Raw genomic sequence first — 9,311 nt, forward strand, 5'->3', positions numbered from 1 at the left:
AACTCAAATTCTAGGAATCCTTTTTTCACACAAGGTTATCACTCTACAACTGCCACTCTACTCTGCCACAGCTCCACCTCCAGTTTTTGGCTGATTAATTGGAGATAAGAATTTCACATAAATATGACAGGAATGGATAAGGAAAACACTAAAACTCCTTGGCACAGGTCAAAACTTCCTAAATAAGTATCCAGAATCACAACAAATAAAAAAAAAAAAGCTGGATAAATGGGATTGCATTGAACTGCAGAGTTTCTACATGGCAAAGGACATAGTTAGCAAGATAAGTAGAAAGCACACAGAATGGGAGAAGATCTTTACTAGCTATGCATTAGACAATGGCCTCATATCTAAAATATACTTACAGCTCAAAAAACTTAACCCCCCAAAAACAAATCCTCAAAGAAAAAACAATCCCATTAGTAAGTGGGCTAAAGACTTAAAAAGAGTCTTCTCCAATGGCCAATAGACACATGAAGTGATATTCAATATCTCTGTCCATAAAAGAAATGCATCATTGAGATTCCATCTAACCCCAGTTAGAAACATCGTTGAGATTCCATCTAACCCCAGTTAGAATTATCAAGAACGCACAGGTGGGTGTACCAGGTCAATAAGTCCCAAAGTTGAGATGGGAACCTCCAAACATTAGCCGAATGATAGGTGTGCCTGAGATAAAATGAGTGGTTAATGTGGCCTTTCCCCCTCACTCTTCAAGAGCCCATTATGGTGATACCCCCTAAATGCCAGGCTGTGGAAGCCATGCGAGGGTGGAGAGAGAAAGTGCTGCACTATGAGGCCTTTATTAGTGACGTGCTGCTGCAGGACTTGCAAAAAGTATTGGACCATCAAGACAAGATATATGAGCAGCTGGCCACATACCTTCAGCTGAAAAATGTCATTGAGTGACTCCAGGAAGCTAATCACTCAGAGTTATATATGCAGGTGGATTTGGGCTGTAACTTCTTTATTGACACAGTGGTTTCAGATACTTCACGCATCTACGTAGCCCTGGGATATAGGTTTTTCCTGGAGTTGACACTGGCAGAAGCACTCAATTTCATTGATCTTAAGAGCTCTCTCCTCACAAAGCTCAGCAACAGCCTAACCAAGGACTCCATGAATAGCAAGGCTCATGTTCACATGATGTTAGAGAGGCTGAAAGAACTACAGGGCATGCTCATCATTGACTACTACTTCCTAACCTCTGACATTGAAGAGCCTGAATGTCTTGAGGGGAAAAATATCAAGAAAACTAACAATAACAGATGCTGGCAGGCATGTGGCCAAAAGAGACCAATACTATACTATATTGTTGGTGGGTATGTAAACTTGTTCAACCACTCTGTAAAGCAGTATGAAGATTCCTCAAAAGACTAAACATAGAGCTCCCCTATGACCCAGAAATCTCACTCCTGGGAATTTACCCAAATAACCACCAAAGCCACCAGCACAACCATGTTCATTGCAGTATGTTTACCATAGCTAAGATATGGAATCTACCCAGATGCCCCTCAGTGGACAAATGGATCAAGAAAATGTGGTATATATGTACAATGGAATGCTATGCTTCCATCAGAAAGAATGACATTGCCCCATTCATAAGGCTATGGAAAGACTTGGAAAAAATTATATTAAATGAAGTAAGCCAGGTCTAAAGAAACATAGGTCTCATTTCCCTCATTTGTAATAATTAGAATATGCTTGTACGTCTACAAGTAACCCCAATGGATATAAAAAGACTGATAATTACACTTGGACATGGTTAATTAAACAGCACTCTAAACATTCACATAATGAGAACAAAAAAGGATATTCTTAGGAGAGGATCACAAGGGCTCAGTAGCTATGTGCATATAATCATATAAAATGATGCTTATCAAAATGAACTCCAAGAAATAGAAACAAGAGGTTTTTTGTGGTTTGTTGGTTTGTTTGTTTGTTTGTTTTGCCAGTCCCAGGGCTTGAACTCAGGGCTTGAGCATTGTCCCTGAGCTTCTTTTGCTGAAGGATAGCACTCTACCACATGAGCCACAGTGCCACTTCTGGCTTTTTCTGTTTATGTTGTACTGAGGACTCCAACTCAGTACTTCATGCATGCTAGGCAAGTACTCTACAACTAAGTCTAATTCCCAGCCCTGCTTGCAGTTTTTTTGTGTTGTTTTTTTGTTTTTTTTTGTCCCGCTTTGGTGTTTTTCCTTTTGTCACTCTTTGTTACTTCTTTACCCTTTGCCTTGTATGTAAGTTCATCTGATTTGGGGAGGGGAAAGGGAAGCATAGAATTGGTAGGATAAAAAGTGAACCAGCAGTGATACTCACTAGCCACTATGTTGGAAATGAACTATACAACTTGGGGATGAGGGGGAGTCAGAAGAGGAAAATCTGGGAGAAAATGAGGGGGAGGGTGACACTATTCAAAAAGAAATGTACTCGTTACCTGACCTATGTAACTGTAACCCCTCTGTACATCACATTTACAATAAAAAAAAATTTTAAGGAAAATAAAAAGAAGACAAGAACTTCACAGAGTTTCTTGCCTGAGCTGGCTTGAAACCTCAATCCTCAGATCTCAGCTTCCAAGTAGCTAGAATTACAGTCGTGAACTACCAGCACCCAGCTCAGCCTAAGTTTTTAAACTGAGGCACAAAATAGGCAGATGACATCCACAAAGATAAGGGAGGGAACAGACAGGTGCACTTCCCACAGATAACGAGAGTCAGAGAGAACAATGATGGGGGAGAAAAGGGGTAGAATGCCTAGCACCTCTGACTTTGAAATGACAGCAGACTGTGAATGATTGGACCTGGGGAGAGAGGAAGGAGGCAGCTTCCAGGCTTCTAATGAGAGACTTGGCAGGTGGTGCCTTGAACACAGAAGCCGTGAGTCTGTGGAGAGAAGGTAATGAGTTCCTTTCTGGATGGCTTCCATTTTCACAAGCCTTCCTATCTGCAGTTGCTAAAAGGCTTGACAGTTAAATACTTCAGACCTTTCGGGTTCTTGGAGACATTTCTCTGTAAAACCATAAATATGGACACTTCCTAAAAATTCTTCGAAATGCACTGAATTTAGAATCTAGATGTGATTTGAAGAGAAATTGAGAAGCAATCCATGACAGTGATTTTGTTGTTCTAAAAAGTATCATCTTACCAAAATTAGAAAAGAAAAACGCTTTATAACAAACCCAAAAATAACATACCTAACCCCAAATGAGGTCCATGAAAAATATTTTTTAAAACTACATAGTTTCAGCTACCTAAATATTTGAGTTCTATTTTAAGGACAGTGGTGGCAGTTCAGAATATATTTGGTTTTAAATAGATTTTTCTATCTCTAGAGCATAGTGCTTCTACTAACTTCTTCTTCCTAAATTGCTTGCTTTCATCTACTAAATAAACTTTGAAGAGACACTTGTCAATGTGTATTCATTACTCGATTTAACCATAAATTACATTACTAGTATTTAAGTATACCTTGAAACTATGAAAAAAGCTGGAAGTAGAGCTGTGACTCAAGTGGTTGAGCACTAGCCTTGAGCAAAAGAAGCTCAGGGACAGCACCCAGGCCATGAGTTCAAGCCCCAAGACTGGCAAAGAAAAAAACAAAACACCTTGTCATCCATCTTTTACTCACCATCATGAGTAAAAGAAATACATGGTATTTCTTCTGACCAAAGTGTCCACATCAGAGAAAAGGGGCCCATGTTCCCCAAAATCTTGATACAGCTGGCCTATGAAGAAACTTCAAGGTGCAACATTAGTTAGGGAAAATCCAGTTAGGGAATGCCTTCTAAATATAATGCCATTTCTCCATAATCTCACTTACAGGTTCAGGCCTCAAGGGTTAAAAATGGAAATAGCACAACTTAATATTACACTTAATGAGTTGAGTCACGAGCAAAATTTTTACTTCCTTTTTGAGACATAACATTGTTCTGGTCTAACGGTCTGAAATCCAAGGAAAAAAATGCCTCTATGATGAGGACTTGGGGTATAGCTCAGTGGTAGTGCACTTGTTTAACATGTGTGAGGATCTGGATTCCATCCTCAGTGCTGCAAAATAAAATTAATTAATTAATTACTAAAACAATAGAGTAAAAGATGCTTCTACCAGGAGACAACAATGATTGCATTGAAATAGAAGCTGAGATTGTCACCCAGCCACTTAGATTTCTTCAAGAGTCTACATCAAAGAACAAAGAAAGGAGTTGCTATACTCATGCAGTGATTGATCCTGATTACAAAGGAAAAATTAAGTCACTACTACACAATGCAGGCTAGCGAACAGTATGTCTAAAATACAGATATCTTAGAGAATCTGTATTACTACCACTGTGTCTTATGATTAAGGTCAGTGGGAAACTTTGACAAAATTCAGGTGAATTATGGTTTCTACCAGACTGATAATGATCTGAGATGCTTACTGACAACAAAGGAAATACAGGCTAATGGAAGAAGGGAGCCATAAACATCAACAACAGCCACTATGACCAGATGCAGAAGCTGGTCATGTGGTTATTACTGATATTTATAGCTATAAATTTTGACTTTCTTCCTTTATTCTTTATCTAATACTTTTTAAATAATTATTAAATTAGCATCCTGAATTGAGGATAATCAAGAGTAATCTCAGGGCTGGGAATATGGTCTAGCAGTAGAGTGTTGCCTAGCATGCATGATGTCCTAGGTTAGATTCCTCGGTACCACATAAACAGAAAAGGCTGGAAATGACACTGTGGCTCAAGTAGTAAAGCTCTAGCTTTGAGCATAAGAGGCTCAGGGACAGCCTAGGCCCTGAGTTCAAGCCCCAGGACCAGAAAAAAAGAAGAGTAATTTCAATCCAGAGGCCCTCTTCTGAGGAGGTTTTGTTTTGTTTTGTTGATATGGAGGATACTTCTATCCTTTGACGGATATAGGATTATCATCATTGTCTTTTATTTGAAGAACAAATTTGGTAATGGAGATGTGGGAGTACCAAGTTGACAAGGGTGAACTGTGGTGATCACTTTACATGTCAATTTACGCAGTCCCCAGTTATTCAAGCAAATACAAACACAGAGTTTCCTGTTGCCATGAAACACTTTGAAAATATGTTTAATGTAAGGAAACTGCTAGATAATCTAGACAGGCCTAACTTCATCCATGGAAAGACTTTAAAGGGAGAACTGAGATTACTGAAATTCCACCAGAGAACTTGCATTTTTACTCCTTACCTAGTTGTAGCTTAACCTTCCCAATGGTTCTGAACCACAGTAAAGATACTGGGAATCCAGGAATGCACTTGATGTGGCAAAGGAATTCAGGAACAACAACTGGGAGAAACAAGTTAGGAAACCAAAGTGACTTATGGGCCTCCAGGAAGATATGGAAAAGGTAGAAGACATAGCCCATGCTGTTACTGACATCAGGGCTAGTGTGTCTTGTCATTCAGAGTTCAGTTCCAATGTTTAAGACCTCTCATAATCTCTCAAGCAGTAGTCCACAACTCCTGCCAGTCTGTTTTCCTTAGAGCACTACTTAACAGCATCATTATTTCTATGCCATCAGATACTTTCTCAACTGAAAGCCTTTCTCCAGCAAGCTCATCACTGGACAAATACCTTGGCATTTGTTGATACACAATAGCTTTTCAGTAAGTAGAGCTGATACCTTAAAGATATCAAATTTAGGCCAGGCACTGATGGCTCACACTTATAAACTAGCTACTCAGGAGGCTGAGATCTGAGAATCACAGTTAGAATCCAACCCAGTCAGGAAAGTCCATGAGACTCTTATCTTTAATTAATCACCCAAAAGGCGAAAGTGGAGCTTTTGGCTAAAGTGGTAGAGTGCTAGCCTTGAGCAAAAGAAAAAAAAAAAAAAAAAAGCTCAGAGACAGCACCCAGACCCTAAGGACCAGCACTTAAAAAAAAAAAAAATCAAATTTCTAATGGAATTCCTTGTCAAAACCTGCTACTTGGCAGTGAAAGAAGTAGGCAAACTGTTATATTCTAGTGTACAGGAAAATATTGGCATTTATTCCGAATGGCTTAATTTAACAGATTTAGCCAGATGCCAGTGGCTCACACCTGTAATCCTAGATACTTTAGAGGTCAAAGGTTCAAGGTTGGAAGCTAAGCCAGGCAAGAAAATCCACTGGCCTCCATCTCCAATTAACCACCAAAAGGCATGGAACTATAACTCAACTGGTAGAGCACCAGCTTTGAAGTGTTCAGACCCTGGGTTCAAGGTTCAAGTGCCGGTACTGGTGTGTGTACGCGCGTGCAGACACACACACATCACACTCACAAACTAAGCCAGGCACCTGTGACTCATACCTATAATCCTAGCTACTCAGGAGGCTGAGATCTGAAGATCGAGGTTCAAAAGCCAGCGTGGGCAAGAGCATCCATGACTTTTTTTTTTTTTGGTTGGTCATGGGGCTTGAACTCTGGGCTTGCGTGCTGTCCCTGCTCTCTTCAGCTCAAGGCAAGTACTCTACCACTTGAGCCACAGTACCACTTCCTGTTTTCTAGTGGTTTATTGGAGATAAGAGTCTCACAGACTTTCCAGCCCTGGCTGGCTTTGAACCTTGATCCTCAGATCTCAGCCTCCTGAGTAGCTAGATTACAGGCGTGAGCCACCGGCACTCAGCCGTGAGACTCCTATCTCCAATTAACCACCAGAAAACTAGAAGTGACCCTATGGTTCAAATGGTAGGGTGCTAGCCTTGAACTGAAGAGCTGAAGAGACTGCACAGAGTTCAAGCCCCACTACCAACTAAAAAAAAAAAAAAAAAAAGACTTGGACAACTATGATTATCCAGAGTATTTCTTACACTAGAAAAGCCATAAAAATTCAACAGATTGCTTTCAGCCATCTATTTTTTTTATTTACAGTTTGTGTTCAATGCAAATCAATTCCATAACATGAGAAGTTACTATGAATCAAAGCATAAATACACAAACACAATATACAATCCAAATAGATGTACAGCATTCAGAGTATGAAGCAAAGGGAGTGTTCATTCACACACACCATAGCCTCAGATCGGTATGATCTAGCTGTTCCCACGTGGTTTCTAAAAATGGGAGGAAAATGACTGGTTATTAGAACTGTGGTGATACTAGATACTGGAACATGTGAGCATCAGTGTGTGACCATGCGAACAAAAATTATTTTTTAGGGAGTTTTTAAAGGTTTGTGTAGCAATGATGTAAAAGATTTACTGTGGAATCTAGTCCACTTTCAGGGTTAGGACCAGGTTCTAACTATCTAAAAATATTGACTGATAACAGAAAGTATTCCAAATGTAGCTATTCTGATCCATAGTTTTTGTAAAAAAAAAAAAAAAAAAAGTATTTACAGAAAGAGTATAAAAGTTTTTGTGAATTTAATGCAAGATAACTTCCAGTCTTCACTACCCAACTGCTTGATTTATGGTTTTGGTTCCTTTGCCTATTTTCATTCTAATTTCAAGCTTTGTGATTTTACCTTCAAAACAGACCAAAATGTTAAATGGTGAAAGGTATTCAACATATTCAGAATTAGAACATAACATTTTTTAAATTAGTTAAAGTTAGGCTGGGAATTGGTGGCACATGCCTGTAATCCTAGCTACTCAGAATCTCAGTTTGAAGCCAGATCAGACAGGAAAGTCCTGGAGACTCTATCTTCAGCAAAAAGCTGGAAGTGAAGCTATGGCTCCAATGGTAGAGCACTAGCCTTGAGCAAAAAACTAAGGAAGGAACAGCCCCCAGGCTGCATTTAAGCCCTAGTACTGGCACACACCTGCGCACAAATACACACACACACACACACACACACAGAGCGCTAAAGTTAATGCAATTCTACTCTTTGGAGTCTGGTTAGCTAAATGAATCCGGTGTTCTTATTGAATAAAAATATTCTTTGGAATCAATTTAGCTAAATGACGCTGTTGTTGGGTGATGAGAAATGCATACCATTTGACTTTGTAAGGATAAGATTTATTCAGGATGCTTGGACTGGGGATGGATTCCAAGCCATCATTGGCTGGGACATACATACAAGGTGGGATGTAATATCCAATCCAAAGTCATAAAGGGGAAGTAAAACAAAAACAACGACAATAACAACAAAAGAGTTCAGTTCAGAACAGTGACAGCTTAACAATGTGAAATTTTCCTCAAGTATATGGGTATTAAATTAGTACTGCTGAAACATGACATTGAGGATTCATCAGGACACCTGGTAGTTCTTGCTAGTGTACATATAAATAGAATCATGGAAGCCTTCCATATTATCTAATTGATGTACGGCCTATCTAATTGATTTAATGAGCCAAAAAATTAAAATGGTATCTCCATTCCATATTCCATCCTTATCTCTAAACAAAACCTATGGTTGTTTTCAAGGCAGACCTAAGGGTTCCGGTTTCTTAAGCCACACTCGAGGAAATCATCTCAACTTTGGATGTTATCTCTCATCATCTGGTACATGAAACTCCAGCAGATTCAATATTCACATTCATCCTCTGTCAAACCCTTCACATGTTCTTCAAAACAATCAAATTTGGAATTCTCAACCCTTTCTGTGTCCAGGAAATAAGCTGTGGAATCAGTTGATTTGATGCAGACATTTTTCTTCCTTGCCACTTTGGACTTCTAGTTGCCATTTGTGTTGGGTGGAGAAGATGGGGAAGTAGAGACGTTGCTTGGCCTGAGTCTCTAACAGTAGAGATGTAGAAGAGAGAGCGAAACCACAAGAAGACCGGCTGTCGACTGCAGGGTACTACCGCCTCCCCTGGTGGTGGTAATGGTTGAATTTGGGGCAGCCGTGGTACTCTGGGAGGAGTTAGTTGAAAATGGCACCATTGTTTGGTTTGAATAAATCTAAAATACATTAAAAAAAAGTTACATATAACATGTCACAGCTGCCTCCACCTACACTTTAATATGACATGAAGGTAATTTCTTTTTATTTGCAATGATTGCTATGGAACACAGGACTTCGGTCTCACTAAGTACAACCTCTACCAATAGAGCAAAACTTCTCACCCATGACAAATTAGCAAGATCACCTCCTTTTTCCAAACAACAGGATTTTTTTTCTTTGTCGCTATTTTTGCTTTTTTTTCTTTTTGTCTTCTTTGTTCATTTGTCTCTTTGGGAGGGTAAGGGGACATAGCAATAGTGAAACAAAGAGTGAACAGCAGTGGTACTCGCTAGACACTATGTTGAAAATTAACTCTAACTTGTGGGTGGGGATGAAAGGGAAAACACTGAGAAAGCCAGGGAAGAGGTGATATTGTCCAAAAGGAAATGTACTCTACCTGATTTATGTAACTGTAAACCC

The 9,311-nt window shown here is 39.4% G+C and overlaps 1 pseudogene; it reads left to right on the forward strand.

Annotated features, from left to right (window-relative positions):
* The first annotated feature begins 693 nt into the window (after positions 1-693).
* Positions 694-3,844, forward strand: LOC122118931 (annotated as a pseudogene).
* The last annotated feature ends 5,467 nt before the right edge of the window (positions 3,845-9,311 follow it).

This window comes from Dipodomys spectabilis, unplaced genomic scaffold (assembly GCF_019054845.1).
Source record: "Dipodomys spectabilis isolate Male_0828 unplaced genomic scaffold, ASM1905484v1 ptg000001l, whole genome shotgun sequence".
Lineage (NCBI taxonomy): Eukaryota > Metazoa > Chordata > Mammalia > Rodentia > Heteromyidae > Dipodomys > Dipodomys spectabilis.